This window comes from Diabrotica undecimpunctata, chromosome 7, assembly GCF_040954645.1.
Source record: "Diabrotica undecimpunctata isolate CICGRU chromosome 7, icDiaUnde3, whole genome shotgun sequence".
NCBI lineage: Eukaryota > Metazoa > Arthropoda > Insecta > Coleoptera > Chrysomelidae > Diabrotica > Diabrotica undecimpunctata.
Window position 1 is genome coordinate 95,121,435 of NC_092809.1, and position 18,750 is coordinate 95,140,184.

The window sequence follows — 18,750 nt, forward strand, 5'->3', positions numbered from 1 at the left end:
AGGTGTAAGAGTGGCTAATAAATTTGATATGAAAGTAGGATTCCATCAGGACTCAGTGCTTAGTTCGATTCTCATAAAAGTCCACTGTTCACTTAAAGACGAAATAACAAATAAGAAGACTTTGAACATCTAATGGAACTTTGGATCAGATTCTAATGAAACTGAAAGTATGAATTTTATTGACAGTATCACGAGAAATAGACTCGTCTAGGTAATATGGTATTAATTAGACAAGTAAGTGATTACTAACAATTTTGTTGTTTTTCGTTCGTTGATAATTGCGTAAATGTAATTTTTTAGATATTATGTCGATGTAATTTTCTTGAAATAAAAATCTTGTAAAAAACACTTCCTCAAAACATGCTTATAAACCCTCTACCAAGTTCAAATAATTGACAAATGTACAATAAAAAATAAAACGTGTAAGTAGGCAATTTTGCCAAAAATTATAAGAGTGTCCGTTTCTGGTATCGGTGAGATATATACACACAAGTTTCCGATAACTTTAACCACACCAAGTAATCTAGACGCTCTGAATGATAAGCAACACAAAACAAAAAACAAGATCGGCGCCTTCAACGTCATTTTTGGATAATAACGGTCTACATATATGTCTCCTTCTAACTTTAAACTTTCCAGAATACATGTAATTGACGCCTTTCTTAGATCGGCTTGTGTTATAGGTGTAATTTATTGCAAAGCAATGAACTTAAAGTATTCTAAGCAAGTCTGAACAATTTTCAACTTTTAGAATAATTTAGATAAGTTACGAGACATCATAAAACTTTTTGAGCTTCATGCCTTTCATGCACACCATTAATATCTCGGACAGAAACATTATACGCCATGGTATAAAGAAAGGCGGCACACTAAAGATTTTTGGTTTTTAGTGGGGAAATTTTAGATTAAAATGATTATTACGTATTTATATAAAGTATATTTCACAAATTTGCGACTATTTTGGATTAAAGATGAATCTTTGACGTAAACGGTCCGCTATGCTGAGAAAATTTAGCAAATTCTCCCAATATTTGAAGCACTGTCGAAGATAAGTGTAAGTATTTAGTGATAAAATAATGACAGTCCCACTTAAAATTTTTCTTAATGAGAAAATGAAATCGTATTATCTTACAGTGTAATCAAGAATTATAACCATACTCATAATCACTGTCGTCGGTATCTTCATTTAGATTGGATGCTTGAGTTATAGCTTTCGTCCCCTTTAACCAATACCACGTTATTTAGTTTTCTTGATCTTGCCAAACAAATCCTTTTTATTTTCGTTATCTGAAAGTGCCAACATTTCCGCAGACTTTTTCCCCAAATTGCAGGAGTAGCAATATTCAATACTTCTTGCCATGTTTCCAAAATTGTTGCGTCACTTTACTACTTGCTGCCTTGCTGCGTCACCGTCTCTACAGAAATATGTTCATTCTGTTCACGCATTTTATGTATAGTGTCTTGAATTTCAAACTTCAGAAGTATTGCTTACTAAAAAGCCATAATCTATTTCAAATTTCAATTTCAAAAATTAATGAAAAATAAATTCTTGTCTAGAAACTGGGATTTGTACCAAAGGTCCTGGTTGTAATCCCTGTTGCGGTAAAAAAAAAGTCAATTTATTTTTCGCCCTCTTATCGAATCATTTTTCTTTCATAAGAATATATTTCTAAATTTTTCTGTCCACCGCAGGACGTTTCAAAAATACATTTTCTGATGAACAGATAGAAGAAATGCGACAATATATTATTGATGTTGATAAACGTACATTTGGTTTTACCAAAGAACAGTTTAGTAGAATAATTTTTGACTACACGGAGACACGTGAAATCTCTAATATATTCAACAAAGCCAAAAAGAAAGCCTGGTCGATATTTTGTTAAGTGGTTTATGAAAAAATACCAATTATTCCTAAGAACGCCTGAGTCAACGTCTATTGCAAGGCTTATGTCCTTCAATTAGCAAAATGTTTCTCAGTTATTTAATGCATTAAAAGACATTAGAAAAAAAATACAATTTTACATCAAACCAAATTTATAACCTTGATGAAAGCGGTATTTCTACGGACGTGTACGAACTCATCACTATATAGCCCCCCATAAAATTATTAGACCCTCGGAGATATAGTAAACTGATCACCGGCATCCTTTGGAGATTGGTAAACTCATCACCGCAGATAGGTAAACTCATCACCGGGATTTTTGCCTGGTTTCTAATGCGAAAGATTGCCTCTTACCTGTTATACTTCTCGTTTATGTGATAATTTAATAAATTCAGAAATTATTTTAAGCAAGTTGCTTTAAAATTTAACTGAGATATTAATATGTCTCACGGTGTGGCCTATTAGACGTATCTGCCAATCTAAATGGTTTTGAGATCAAAAAATTTAGTTACATAGGATTTCGATAGGGAACTTTAAAATGAAAATATTTGTCAACATGTGCTATTTTTGTTTATATCGGAAGTAGTCCCAACTTTGTTATTTGATTTTCATTGCATTTTTATATTTCTCATTGCATTCTCGAGATACTTTGTTAAGCATACATTCGGTCTAAGTCTTACTGTTTTGGCGTTATTTGACTATCTTGAAAATAATAGACGATTTTGGACAGGAAGTAAATATAAAATGTCTAAAAAATAGGAGAAGCTAAAAACTTGAGTGTGCTATTAGTGCATTGAAGTCGAAGGAAACTTAATTTTTTACACGTGCAAAGCTTTACATTTTATGGCATCATTGGCGGAAATTTTTAAATTTGAAGTAATCAGCAATGCATTTTATTGTGACAGAATGTATCAAAATACTTAAGTACAGTTTCCTGTACTTTATCATTCAATGACTTGTACAAAGATCCCACAATTAGAATGCTTTTAAAAGCAAATTTTTTACATTTTTTGGTTAGTTTTCGCCATTATTTGTAGGAGTTAGATGAGTTGTTCATTTCATTTTATAAACATCATGACAACTAACCTCAATTAGTGTAAGATAAATTTTATTCTGTAATCCATGATGTAAATAAAGATTTGCGAAAGCTTGGTAGACTGAAAAGAGTACTTCTTTGTCCTATCTTCAGCTGCACATCCAAATAGTTGTGTTTTGTAGTCTAACTGATCAGCGTTGACTGCAAGCGTTTATCGCATTTTCAGTATATATATATATATATATATATATATATATATATATATATATATATATATATATATATATATATATATATATATATATATATATTATATATATATATATATATTATATATATATATATATATATATATATATGTATATATATATATATATATATATATATATATATATATATATATATATATATATATATATAAGGAGTCCAATTAAGTCGGTAGCATATGGAAATTTTTTTTATTTTTAGTTTTATGATAAAAAGTTTATTCTCTAGTTCTGAACGATTTAGAACTTCAATCAACTTTAATACAACTAAAAAAAATTTAATATCTGATAGTATTCTAGGTTTTAGATCATTCAAAACTTTTTATGTAACATAATTATTTTATATAACAAAATTCATAAAACTAAAAATAAAAAGGTTTCACATATGGTGCCGACTTAATTGAATACCCTGTATATATATACATGTATATGTATATATATACATGTATATGTATATATATACATGTATATGTATATATATACATGTATATATATATATATATATATATATATATATATATATATATATATATATATATATATATATATAACAATTTAACACTTTAACAATTTAATTAGAAATCTCAAAATGTAATATCAGAAAAGGTAATCTACAGCAACAAAGTAATATGCCTTGCCTACAAGAAATATCTTATACAGTTAACTTAAAGAACTTAATTACGCTGATTTTTTTCTGTTTGATCAGGATGATTCGCGAAAACCAGTACGAAACAACTAAACAAAAACGGTATAAAATTTCTACTCACCAGTTGTATGACATTTAGCCTTACACCCTTTCGTCGCACAAGTCCACAAAAGGCAATTCGATTTTTTTAGAGTCTTTCTCAATTGAAATTTGAAATTATTGATAATCATTATTTTTTTGTCCGCGTTGGCTCAGGACATTGGATTATTCTGTGAAATTACCAAAAACTAGCCGTTTGCTGGGATTTTATGGTCTATACCTGATCCGGGGTGCAGGTAGGCCAGTGATCAGTTTACCAATCTCTTAGGGTCTATTTTGCACACCCTACTTTTATGGCGGTGATGAGTTTGTACTATGTACGAGGGTATTTATGGTAATTGGTGATGAGTTTACGTGTACCCATTTCTACTGTTGCTACTAAGAATCCTAAAGTGATAACACCAAAGGGAAAACGTCGCGTTGTAAAAGTGTCATCGGCAGAAAGAAGTACAAATGTAACAGCCGTCTGTTGCATGAATGCCAGTGAGAATTTTATAACACCATTTTTAATTTTCCCAAAAGTGAGAATGCAACCAGCTGGATTCCTTGGCGTTGCACATGAAACAGGTTGGATGAATTCAGAAAATTTCATAAAATACCTACACCACTTTATCCAGTATGCTAGACCCAGTTAGAACAATATATTACTATTGTTAATGAACAAACACGCTAGCCATGTCACCCAAGAAGCTATTAACTTGTGCCGAGACAATTTTATTTCTGTGATCGGATTTCCGCCCCATACAAGTCACAGAATGCAGCCACTGGATGTTTCACTATATGGACCTTTGAAAACTACATACGAGTATAGCAGAGAGCGATAACTTCCTAATAGATATTTCACTTCAGTTTCGAGCTTTCCGTAGCTAGATAATGTGATGCCTAGATATTTTAACTCCATCACTTGTTCTATTATCTGACCCTTCAGCTCCAATTTACATCTTAGTAAATTTGCTGCTGTAACCATGCATTTTTTCTTTTTTGGGGAAATTAACATGTTAAATTTTCTGGCGGTTATATTAAATTGGTGCAGCATACGTTGTAAATCATCTTTACTTTGAGAGAGTAGAATTGCGTCGTCTGCATAGCAGATTATTTTAAGTTATTTTTCTCCCATTTGGTATCCTTTTTTAGTTCTTACTTGTTTTATTATTTCATCCATAATCAGGTTGAACAACATAGGGCTCAGGGAATTCTTCAAGTGCCATCTCCGCGGCGGAGGTCGGCAATCATCATAGCTATTCGGACTTTTGAGACGGCTGCTCTGAAAAGTTCATTTGATGTACATCCGTACCAATCTCTCAGGTTGCGCATGACATTCTACGCCTCCCTATGCTTCTCTTTCCTTGGATCTTTCCCTGCATAATCAGTTGGAGCAAGGTGTATTTCTCTCCACGTGTAATATGTCCAATAATCCCCCTGTCTTATCCCATTGCCAGCTTCAATAGGGTCGGTTAGTTCTTCTTCTACTTTTACTTTTATTGTATTGTTTTGGTAGACATTTTCGATCGTTTTGCTTATTCCTAGAGGTATCTCTCTTGCGTACAATAAGTGGATAACGTCCTTTAATTTAAACAGGTCAAATATCTGCTTAAGGTCCACGAAACATAGATATGTCGGTTTTGTTGTATTCTAATGATTTCTCTTGTACTTTCCTTATTATAAATATAGCGTCAGGCATGATCTTTCCGGCCTAAAACCTTGTTGTTCTTCTGTTAATGTTATAATTTCATTCAGTTTATTTGTTATCACTTTGGTTGTTAATTTTAGTGTTGTGTTTAATAAATTAATTACTCTGTAATTTTCCGGGTCCGATTTGTCTCCCTTTTTGAAGAGAGGTATTAGGATGCTTGATCTCCATTCTTGAGGAATTCTGTTTGGTTCTATTATTTTTTGGATTAGTTTTAATAGTTATTTGGTCAGATCTAGTCCTCCGTACTTTAAGAGTTCGTTCGGTATTCTGTCTTCTCCTGGTGATTTTCTATTTTTTATTTTCCTTAATCCTTTCTTTACCTATTCCTCCTCAATATTTATTTCTTCGTTTGTCATCACCTCTTATGTTGGTGGTTCATTATCGTCAGCTTTAGCAAATAGTGATCGAAAGTAATCTTAGCATGTTTAGTTCTGAATGTGTTTCGTTCATCTCTTTTTTTTGTCCTTTGATTATTCTCCATATTTCTTTTTGTAATCCCGCTAAAGCTATAAGTCTACATAATATAGCCTCCATTTTTGGTAAAATATACTTGCAATCTACAAGGGGTTGCAAATGCCATAAGCGGCTTTAGAGCCACTGGTATATAACCGTTTGACTCAAAAATATTCACCGAACTTGATTTTGAATCATCAAAAACAACAAAGAGAAAATTAACTCCAACGCCAATAAGAGAATCTCACCAACCAGAACTCAACTTACATGAAATAGTGAAGGTATTGAGCTAATATCTTGCCAAAGTCAGTGCTTTCAACTTCTTTAGTAAACCGTATTTTTGCTTGTCTTCCACAGTGTTTCAAACATTGGGGGTATTTGCCATTAACTTTCTCAGCCTTTTACACCAAGTACAAGAATGTAAATATACCTCTGAATGTGATAGCAATCTATGCACCAGAGAACAACAAAAATACCACTACAAGAGAAAACTTCTACAAACACACTCAGACTGTAATAAACGAGACCCCAAATGATGAATATATAATCATTATGGGTGATTGTAACGCCCGTGTTGGATGATATAGTTCCAGGAATAAAACAGCGATATAACGAAAATATCAGAAATGAAAACGGAGACCTTCTGACGGACCTCTGCAGCATACACGAGATACGTATTAATAATACATTTTTCCCTCACAAAAAACAATACAAATACACTTTTGAAACCGTAGAGGAAAAAGATCTATGATAGACTATATTCTATCGAATAGAGAGTTACAGCACTCTCAAATCTTGGATGTAAGAGCACTAACATCAGCAGAAATGGGAAGCGATCATAGATTGGTATTGTGCAAAATCCAAATGAAAACACATATATGTGATAACAAAACACCAGAATACACCACAACGATAAAAGTCAAAAGCTTACAGGATGACTCCACAAGATACTTTTCCAAAAAAGAATAACCGGAAAAAGCAAAAATACGTATATCACAGAAAGTGATGGAGACGAAGAAAGCTGGGCAAAAATTAAGTCTAGTATCTTAGCCTCGGCCAAGGAAGTTCTTGGTGAAAGACATATAAATAAAAATAAATCGTTCCCAAGGCGAAGAACTACATAGTTTTGTACAGAAGTGAAGGAAAAATGTAAAGAAAAGAAAAAAACTTACTTGAAATACATGTCAACCAAAACACAAGAGGCATACCATAATTACAAGACAAAACGAAACAACAAGAAACGAAACATATGCACTTGTAATAAAAATAAAAAATAATCACTGGGAACGTTTTTCGAAAGAAATAGAACATGATTTTTACGGTATGCAAAAGCAAATATGGCGCTTCATAATAGGTCAAAGAACGGAGGTAAAGGAACTAATAGAACCAAAACACATAAAAAAAGGATACGAGGATTGACTACCTAAAAAAGCTATATGCAGAGGAAGAACAAACGACAAAGAACTTAATATAAATGTACAGAAAGTTCGGAAAATACTTGAAAAACTGAAGAACAGAAAAGCAGCAAGTAAAGACGGCATACCAAACGAGTTACTGAAATATTGTGGAGCAGCAATGACAGAACAATTAACAACATTAATTAATAAAATTATAAAACAGAATAAAATACCGGAAGAATGGAGAACGAGTGAACTAATTCTACTATTCAAAAAAGGAGATAAAAAACAGCCAGAACACTACAGAGGTACCTATAAACTTGTTAAATACTACGCTAAAGCAAATGAACAACGGGATTTTCGTAGTGGAAGATCGTGTACAGATGCAATATTCGTTATAAAGCAAATGACTGAGAAATCACTAGAGTATAATAGAGCAGCATTTTTGTGTCTGATTGACCTAAAGAAAGCGTTTGACAGAGTAAGACTCAAAGATGTAATCTATCTTCTGTATAATAGAGAAGCTCCCCTAAATATTATAAAAATTATCGAAAACATCTACCAAAACAACAAAATGGAAGTCAGAATAGATGGACAACTTACAGAACCTATAGAAATAGGCAGCGGAATAAGACAAGGGGATTCATTGAGCCCCATGCTCTTCAATTTGATCATGGATGAAATCATCAAAAGCGTTAACAAGAGAAGAGGATATAGAATGGAAAACAAAGAAATAAAAATACTCTGTTACGCAGACGACCCAATATTGATAGCCCAAGATAAAGATAATCTGCAAAGACTGGTCCACAGATTTAACATAAGAGCGAAAGAATTTAATTTGACAATCTCATCTCAGAAAACTTAAATAATAGTAGTCAGCCAAGAACCAACCAGATGTAAAATAGAAATTGATGGCATCAGTATTGAACAAGTAATGGAAATGAAATACCTAGGAATTACACTGTTTAGCTATGGAGACCTGGACAAAGAAGTGAGAGATCAAGTACAAAAAGCAAATAGACTGGCAGGATGCCTTTATAACACTATATGGCGAAACAGACACATTAACACTGAGATGAAATCAAGAATTTATAAAGCCAGTGTAAGACCAATAATGACATATGCCTCAAAAGGCTACTGGAAACGACAGAGATAAACGACTGAGAAGAATTACAGGAAATACGCTGAGAGATCGAAAGAGAAATGAAGACAGAAGAAAAGGTAACGTACAGTGTATAAATGAATGGACACAAAATAGAAAAAAATAATGGAATAACCACATAAGCAGAATGGAGGAGCCCCTGTCGTCAAAATAGCAAGAGATAAGTCACCAATCGGTAGAAGAAGTATCGGACGACCGAGCAAAAGATGGAGTGCCAACCTTCCATAGAGGTATCAATCCGCCAATGAATAAGCAGAATTGCTTATAACGAGGAAGAAGAAGAAGAAGATGAACTTTCTCAGCACAGCAGACTATACTATACAGATATACTATAAGAGATTGCAAATTTTCCTTCAAATTTTGAATGTTAAAGCTTCATATATATAATTATTCGTACTCGCTACCTTTCGTTTATGAAATCGGCATTCACTGCAATCAACTATCGATATCACAAACTCGTTCCAAATATGTATTAATCGCCGCCACTGCTCGGCTACTTCAATAAAGTATATCGCCGCGGCAACGCAACGATTTTAAAGAGGATGTGTTGGTGTGCTAAAACACACCCTATACACAACCACACCTTGTCTAATAACATTAACCTAAGAGGTGCTCGACTCAAATGAAGTAGTCATTCGTTTTAATATCCATATTTTGAATAAATAATATGCAAAGAACTACAGAGAACACACTAAGATTATGTATGTAAGGCCGTATCGCTCACTTGCGCGTATGTTAATGTGGTTTCCTTCTAGGAACGAGCGGTATTGCTACGGAAAAAATCAGTGTTGTTCTCATAAAAGATTATGTATGTATAATATGAACCCCAAACCATTAACCCGTAAATACATAAATGTACGTATTAATAGAATATAACCTTAATAAAAATTAGAAGTTAAAGAACTGAAAAACTTGCCATAATAAAAGGATTTAGATCAAATAGAAAAAATCTTGAGGACCATTATCAGATTATTGAATAGCTGAGAAAAAGTTGAATGGATCTAAAAAGTTACAAAAATAGGTACAAAACGGTGAGAGCATCGAATATACAGAAATAGACCTCATAGATTGCCGTAAGGATATAAAAACCAGATCAATATAAATAATTTCTTAACAAACTTGATATCGCAAATATATGCTTCAATATCTCGATTTAAGCTAGGATTATATCAAAAATTATATCATTTTGAAAATTCAAATCAGTATGGCTAAGAAAAAGTTCAAAAGTTTACTGCTTTCAAACGTAACCATAAATAAAACCACCCTCGAAAACTTTTCTCTCTCCTAAAACGCATCTAATTAAAGTAAAGACAAACAATTTTCGAAAGATATATATCTGCTTCGTTCCTTGCTTACTTTGTAAAATTATCTTCCGAATGAAATGCTAAAGTATCCACTATCTCATTATTTTCTCTAACTAGAACTCAAATATTGACAGAACAAATTTCTTGAAAATAGAATTTTAAAAAATCAGGGTAGGATTGGCCCAGGATCTCAACCGACTCAAAAATTAAAAATTACAAGGGCGCAAATATCTAATTGTCTGCAGGTGGATGGTTTCCAAAGTTGTCTCATTCTAAAACGTGTTTAAAATTGCATAATTATTTAGTACTCTTCCAGTTTAAATCATAATGTTTTTCTATTAATTTTCTAATATTAACTGCATTATCTCGTTTTACTTTTGTAAGCTGGTAAACTTGTAAACCAGGACAGGGCATCTACCTCTAAACCCAACCAGCATCTTGTCCACTGTAACATATTCGGAACAGGTGTATTTTGCTATACTGCTAGACACGAAACAGTTAAACAAATAGGACACTGCTGCAAGTCGATCTCCACTGGCCTTCGTTTGCTATCTTGTTTCATTATTGTTAAATCTTATTGCTGTGAGAAGAAATAAGAAGCGTTTTATTGACATTGTAGCACGAAAAATTCGCCTACCTAAAACACTTGTCGAAAATAATGAATCGACATTCTCATAATTAGAGTATAGTACACCTGAAAGGTAAGATACAAAAAATCTCACCTTCGTTTACATGATCGACAAATGTACAGGTATCCCCATAATTGACACTGAGCCCGGTAGAGTACACAGATGAAAATCTGTGTCCTCTAGAATAGAGGCCAACATGTCATGAGTTATAAGAAGCGACCTGCATTCAAGTGGACTGGGTGGTTTTGTTTCTAAGGCGGGTCCACGAAGACCAAAAAGGTGTGTAATAATGTTCTGTACGCGAGTTTTTGATGGTGCCGGAGCATTTTTATCCCACTTATGGCTGTTTCGTCCCCACTTATGTCTGTTTCGTCTATAGTAAAAAGTTGTTTCCTTATTAGATGCTGTTTCACATTCGTCGCTTGATAAGTCAATTTCTGAATCTGTGTCGTGATCCGAGTGTTCACTTTGACCGTCAGTATCACTGGTATTAGAGTCACTATTACAGTCACATTATCACTTGTCACCGTACTTCCGCTAATTCTTAAAGCCATTATAATGTATTATCTTAAATAATAATAATGAAACTACTATGGTGGGGTCAAATCCGACCGGACCTCAACAGCACGTGTGCACTATCCCACTGATCGCTTGCTACTAAGCGGCATGCTAAACTACGTAAGTAATTGGAAGAATACATGACATAACAAGATCGTTTGCCAAACTGTCTACCAGTGGGGTACAAAATTTCAAGTGCTGGGGTCAAATTTGACCCCACGATAGTAGTTCAGGGTAGTGTATTTTCACCATCGTTTTAGGAAGCTCACTTACAAACGCGTAACATAAAAATATCAAAGTTATTACAAATGTTTATAAGCTAAAAAGTCAGCCCTTTTTCAAACGGTTAAAATTTTTTTATTATATATCTTGAAATTAAAGGCTCAAAGAATCGATTGCGATCGGCTAAATACTTCTAGAGTCACTGTTTGGCAAGTATATTACAGTTGTTTAAATAATCGCTCTCAGAGATAAACAAATTGAATAACTTATAAATTATTTGGTCGATCTAGCTGAGATAATAATAACTCATTAATTGCCATAATTTCAAGTAGTTATATTACATGTCATTACACAAAAAAAGTTATGAACATTTATAAATTACTACAGAAATAAGGGTTTTCTGCCATTATCTGGGTGAATTGTTTATGTATTTTAATTTAGAAACTTGAAAATTAAAGAACTCTTTAAGATGTACAACTTTTATTTGAACCGTTTTTCTCTTCTTTTTTCATGATTGTTTAAAAAAACAAAGCAAACTCAGCTGTACATCTTTAACGATTTATCATCAGCTATCCCTCGTATACCTTTTAGAACCTTTTTCGGCGTTTCTTATCTTATTGGCCTAATAACAAAGTATGTAATAAAGAAAACTATTAACCAGAAAATTTTCACACTAAAAATAAATCATATACAAGATTTTTGTGTGTTAAAATTCGAAAGAAAGAAACATGAACTATTTATGTACAATGTACTCCCTAAGAAGTTGGTAAACAAATTCTTCTGTGCAACAGGATGTTGTAAAATAATGAGACTAATAAAGTGGTATTGGTGCTAAGCGATATTTTAAGTTCCTTAAGTGACCTGACTGGATGAGTGTTTTAAAAAGCAGGCAGACATGTTTACATTTTAAAAAGCAATGTGTCCCTGCTACTAATTTACTTGTTTGTTTAGATTATTACTACATCGGAAAACAATATTATTATTTGAGATATCTATTAGTATCCAATAATGTTGTTTCTCGTCTTAAAACACTCTTAAAAAGTAGAGTCAATGTATTCTTGGAACAATAGTGTTAATTTATGCTATTCGGGTCCACTTACAGAAACATTAACCTTGTAAATTGCTTACGGACGATAACTAATAATAATATTTTCAAAGAGGAGTAATTGACGGAGGAACCCTTCAATAAAATAGTATCATTTATAGTACTATAAAAAACGGCAGAATTATTTATGCTTAAACAACAATTTTCAACGAACAATAAAATTTATTTTCGCGAACAAATTTTCTGGACATTTCAATAAACATTCACTAAGTAATAAATGCTATAGTCCAACAATTTATTAGAGAGGGTGATCTATTGGTAAGAACTGATTTTAAAACTGTCAAGTGTAGGAAAATTCCACAACGCCAGCGGCGTTGATATTTCGTTAGTTTTTTAGGATTGAATAATTTTATTAGAAATTAATTCCATCGTGATCTGTATGTACTTTTGTCGTTCTGTGAATTTCCTAATTACCCAAAGCTTGCCTTACTATTAAAGGAATATAGCTCCATGACTTCCTATGATTAAAGCTTTTACGTAAATTAATTTCTTAAATGCACACATATCATTGAAAAATAATTCATGTTATCTAAAAACTGTTATCAACAAGGAAATAATGTGCTGTGACGGCGATATCTGTGAAGATCGTATTACCATCGAGTTTATACTTGTTATCATATTACATTTTTGTTGATGGTTAAAAATTAAATGATCTGATATTATTTAATATCTTAGTGTACATAGCAAGTAAATAGCCAATCGGCAAAAATGTTATTTAAAAACATGCGAATGGCTTCTGCAATCTGTCTTGAACTTATCGGTGTTGTTATAGTATGGAATGTAATGAAAATTACACTTTTAACTGCTGTTTAGTCCCATTCTTCTTCTTTCAGTCCGATTATCGAACGTTGGCGATCATATTGGTAATAATAACCTTGTTTACGGCAACTCAAAACAGATTAGAGGATGTTTCTTGATACAAGGATAACAGGATATCACGTATCCCTCGTATACAGGATAACACGTTACATGTATGACTCACCCTCCACAATTCCTTCTCAGGGTATTCAGAGTATAGGTAAAATTATATAATAAATAAATAAATATTTTTAAAGTTGTGTAGAGATCAACAAACGATCAGCAACAGTGACATTTTATAACAATCAGAAATATTGTACTTCTGTCAAGAAATACAACAATTAAGTTTTAGTATGTACTCGATAAATTAAATAGAATAAATTAGGTACAATGACTCCCAACAGTTTATATGAAGTGAAATATATTGTTTGATAAGATTATTCTCTAAATAAAACATAAAGCTTATTGGTAAAGATTTTAAATGTCGAATAAAACAATTTTAGCTTCAATACAAAACAATAATCAAATTAATAAAATAATTTACTTTTACTTACAGTCTTTCGGTATCCAATGGAATGTTTCTGGGCACGGTGGTGAGTCCTCGTCTGGAGCAATCTACAGTTGTACCAACACACGAACACATCCGAGGACATCTCGATCCTCCGAATGACAGATGCGCCATCTCATCAGAACTAGCGACAACCACCATCGCTAGGAGCAAGCACAACACGAACGGCACTGACGCCCGCATGCTATTGGTGTTTATGAAGCTTTTTAATGGGCTGAAGTTTTTTAATTACAAACAGGCTCTCAAAGAAGTTGAACGAAGGGGTCTACTGCCCTTGGTATCTGTAACAAGTGGATTTTATTTAGAAAGTAACAAGTAGTGTTTTTATAATAGTATGATGTCATTGCTACAGAAAACTACAGAAAAATGTGATATTTCTCGTTATTTAATAAGCTGTGATAAAATGTTTCAAAATTTCCAAGAAGGATACAAAAATTGATCAAATTTGATACAAACGTGAATTTCTTTGGATTAAAAGCTTAGGAAGGTTAATCTCTGTAAAGAATTATAAAAAGTACATTCAAGTATCAACATCATATTTTAAGTTCTTCATAACTGTAAATAATTTGGCAGTATCTTTAGACCTACGATCTATAGTAGAAGCCACAGTTAGAATGAAGTGCAGGTAAGATAGACAATGCTGGTTTGACCCGAGCGGCGCATCAGGACCTGATTTAAGAATCATAGCACTGGAATATACGCGCATAACAATTACCCACGGTTGTATAAAAGACTATAATTATTGTTTCAACTAAAGCATGATTCAATCATCGATGTATAATATGAGAGTTATATTGTCGAACTAAACAATAACATGAAGAAAAATACTATAAAAAAAGTAAAATGAATCAAAAACTCATTGTCGATAGCTTATCTATATTTATAAATTTTCAATAACTTCGATTGAAAACAAATTCTTTGGGAAATAAATATAATTATCAAGTCATTAGGCGAAGCGAATCAGTTTGAATTTCCATTGTCTACGCAAAGCAAACATGTCTCTTTATCGATTTGGGTACTGGCCATTAGACCAAAAACTTGAAACACTATGAAAGCTCAGTTGTATTTAATTTTCGCAAGCGGATATAAGTACCTAAATCATGGAGCCGTTGCCAGTATCTCTCGTGAATTTCAAACAGGGTATGACTCTTAGCGTGCAAGTAAAACGTGTGGTATTAAATGTGTTAAACTATCATCTGAATTAAAAAATGGTGACAGCTTGACTATTACTGTGGAAAAAGTTTCGAAAATGTGCGGTGTGAGTGTTTGCAAAATTTATGACATCCGCGAAGAGGCCCAGTAAGGCGAACTGAAACCGGTACAAAAAAGGAAAAAACACAGTTTTCAGTCCAATTCACGTGAGAATACTTACGATGAAGGAGTGAAATCTCCAATACGAAAAATTGTCCATGATTTTCTTTTTGGAAAACATACCACCAACCGTCGACAGTATAATTGTAGCATTTGTAAATTCCTTGGTATATATTGAAATCCCCTCGTATATGTATTAAAATACCGAAGAATAATTTCGGTGTATTTCTATTTCCTTTCGTACAAGTTAAAACACCGAAATATTCTTTCAATTCCTCTTTGCCTCGCCGAGTTGATATAAACGATTTTAAAGTTGTTTATATATCATAGATGGGTATTTCCTAGGTATTCTTTTATCGAAGCTGCTTAATATTCTGCGTTTCAAATAAATATTCCCGTTTATATGTTTTGTTTATACCAAGTTGGGCGAATGAATTCCAAAGATAATTAGATCACTCTCGCTGAGGTCGCTATCAGGGGCGGTTGGCTTCAGTGTTGGTCCAAATTTTGCGTCAAATTTGTAAAGTTTTTCCGTTGTTTCGTCCGTTTTCATGGAAAATGTATAGCAGTGTAAAGTTCATAATAGTTTAAGTGAGGTTTGAAATGTTGGCCATTGTAAACAGACGTGTTTAGTTGAGTCGGTAAAAACCGGCAAATATGTTAAAAAAAAAGTGATTTTTGCTCAACATAATGTGTCTGATTAGATAAGAGTAATCACTGGTTTTTGTTGTGGGCCGTCTCTCATCTAAGATATTTGTAAAACGGCGTCTACAACAGCTTTGATGGATAACCACATGTTGCCATTGTGTCCAGGTGTACCTATTCCTGTTTTTTAAGAAGCTGAGTCCATGGTTTGCATCCAGTGCCAATTTCAACCTCAAATTTGCTTTGTCCTAACTAAGAAGCCATTTCAGAACATAATTCGCAGTGTGAGATGCAGTTTTTTGTGTGGCAGAAATTCTAAAGTCCAATGTAAGTCCAGTTTCCAACCCCAGAAATCTTAAAGGGCATTTTAGTGAAATCCAGGTAACTTTTTTTGTTTGAACTTTTAAAGTAAAAATAGACATTTTTTTCTAATAATAATTGCTTCATAAAAGTTTGTAAAGAAATTGTAATATTTAAAATTGTAGATCTTAGGGTGTGGCTAGGCTGTCATTTTCTCAGTTTAAGATTTAGTATTGATGTATGACAGCTAGCACTATTTTTGACATTTGATAAATATCTAATCATATTTGAGATTTTGTCTTGTTTTTAGAAAAAGGTTAACCTCTATGTATAGTTTCACTTAAAGATATTTTTTTTATTTGTAATAGTTTATTTCTGCTACAAATTATCGCCCAGTAACAATTGTAAGTATTATTGTATTTCCAACTTCAAGGGTTTGTAAAACTGATAGGACATGGTAAGTGTTTTTTCTTTGTTATTTTTGGTATTTATCTTTGTAACTAATTATATAGAATTTTTTTGTATTGCCATCTATATTTGTAACTGTTTGTGGTAAGACAACAATAAATTTTTGTAAATTTTTCACTAAACCATTTTGTTTATTTATTTAAAAAAAAGTCTCTAAATCCGTTCTGAGTTTTTTAGGAGGGAAGAGCCTTTTTCTTTCATCCAGCAGGAAGTTTCTTCAAAGCGGCGTCCCATTTTAAATAGCTAGAGGGCCTTCTTGTGTTTTATTTGTTCCAGGAGATTCATGTAAGTACAACTTTATTTCATTTTGTAGTTGCCCCAATCCAATCCCATTGTTTCATTCACTTATCCACGACCCAGTTAAAGCCAAATAAAGCCTGAGAGCCGTTCGCAACAGTTTCGTTTATTTTGCTTGTCCTATCTCCACCCCAGTAACTTCTGTCTTCAATTTTCAACCTCCTATAGTAATACCCTATGTGGTAGGCAAAATATTCTTTACATAATAAACAAAGTGAAGGATGATGAGGACCTTCCAGCTTTTTCAAAAACCATGTTTCGTAGGCTACTAAATGACATGAGTTTTGAATACGATAAAAGAGGTCGAGATTCGATAATGATGGAAAGAAAAGATATCATATCCTGGAGACACAAGTACCTCAGACAAATAAAAACATCGAGGGAGAAGGATAATGTAAACCTTATTTATACAAATGGACTAACGTCGGTGCTTCAGTCAAAAAGGAATGGAGGGACACAACGATCAAGAATTCACGAGATGCCTTAAGACCAACACTGCATTCTAACTGTCGCTTTACTTGACTATACCTTTACTCGTATTGTATGTTGCTGCATTTTTATGTAAATATTTAACCAATCATATTTGTAGGCATGCAAAAGAAGACTTTTTTAAGAAAAAGCTAAAATGAAACGAGAGAAGGCAAATGTACCTAGTCAGAATGCCCATCGGCAAAAAAGTTTATGAGATACTCTCTCCAAATTTTGAATATCGCTTCATTTTACGACATACCGAAAATTTATAGATACTATTCTCTTTAATTATATAGAAAACCGCCCCAGAACCAAAAAAGGTCGCAGAGAGAAACGGTGTGAGACTTGGCCTAATGAAGCGATACCCAAAGTATCTTTTATAAACTTTTCGACGACGGGCCCTCTAACTAACCATTTAGTTGCAAGAAAATTAAAACAATATTAAATTATCTATCTATTTGTTAAAGCTGTCGTATTAACAGCGATGTAAAATCGTATCATCCAGTAAATATTTACAATTGCTCATTGAATATTTTGTAACTTGATAATTTGTAATAAAGGTGTTGTAAACATGAATCATTAATCAACTATTGCAGTTCTTTCTTGTTCCTAGCTGTTAAACTAACGAATCATATTGCATAGAAAGTTTTGTAAATATATTTTTATAAAAAAACATTCCCAATAAAAAATGTATCCTAATTAAATACCTCTTTTTAATAATTAAATAAACATGAATTACATTATGAACATCGAATTTTCACAAATTGTTTGATCTCTCCTTTTGTGTCTATCTACCAGTCCACTAGAAACTTCTCTTCTTTCCCTATTACATTTTTCAATACTGTTATTATTTTCTTCCTTGGTTCCCTTCGTCCGTATTTTATAACTTCCGTGTTATTTTCATCTTTTCCATCCAGGAGCTTTTCCATTTTTGCTCCTCTTTATTGCTTTCTCGAATTCATGAGTTTGAAGAATTTTAAGAACCTTGATAACAGATTTCTTGCCGGGAGTGACTACAATTCCACACAGCTTTTGGGGATCTAACCCTAAAGGAAGACAACTCCTCAGAGCTATATATAAATAACAACCTTAACCACCGGTCCAGTGGAGAGTCTACGTATTGGTCTACTGATAGAAACAAAATGCTTGGCATGCTCGATTTCTATGTTACCAAAAGCATCCCAAAAATACTTTCGTCTGTAAAGTCAGGTTTTATTCTCACCTGCTCTAATAAAGGTAAACTCTAAAGCAGTTATAAGAAATAATCCAACGTTTCTCAGTAATAACTTTATTGACTGGGACTACTTTAGAACCATCTTTGATGAAAAACTGCAACTAAATATTCCACTAAAAACTAGTTCCAAATAGACGCAGCCGTAGAACACTTCACCCGTTCAGTTCAGCTAGCTGCACGGCAATCTAGGCTTAATCAAAGAAAAA

General features: G+C 32.9%; 1 long non-coding RNA gene across 2 annotated transcripts in view; it reads right to left on the bottom strand.

Annotated features, from left to right (window-relative positions):
• LOC140446865 (uncharacterized) overlaps window positions 1–18,750 on the bottom strand; it is a 374,692-nt gene that overhangs the window by 322,049 nt on the left and 33,893 nt on the right. For both annotated transcript variants that reach the window (XR_011951527.1, XR_011951528.1), the window contains exon 2: window positions 13,805–14,099. This is a non-coding gene — a long non-coding RNA (uncharacterized lncRNA). The remainder of the gene's footprint in view (window positions 1–13,804; window positions 14,100–18,750) is intronic.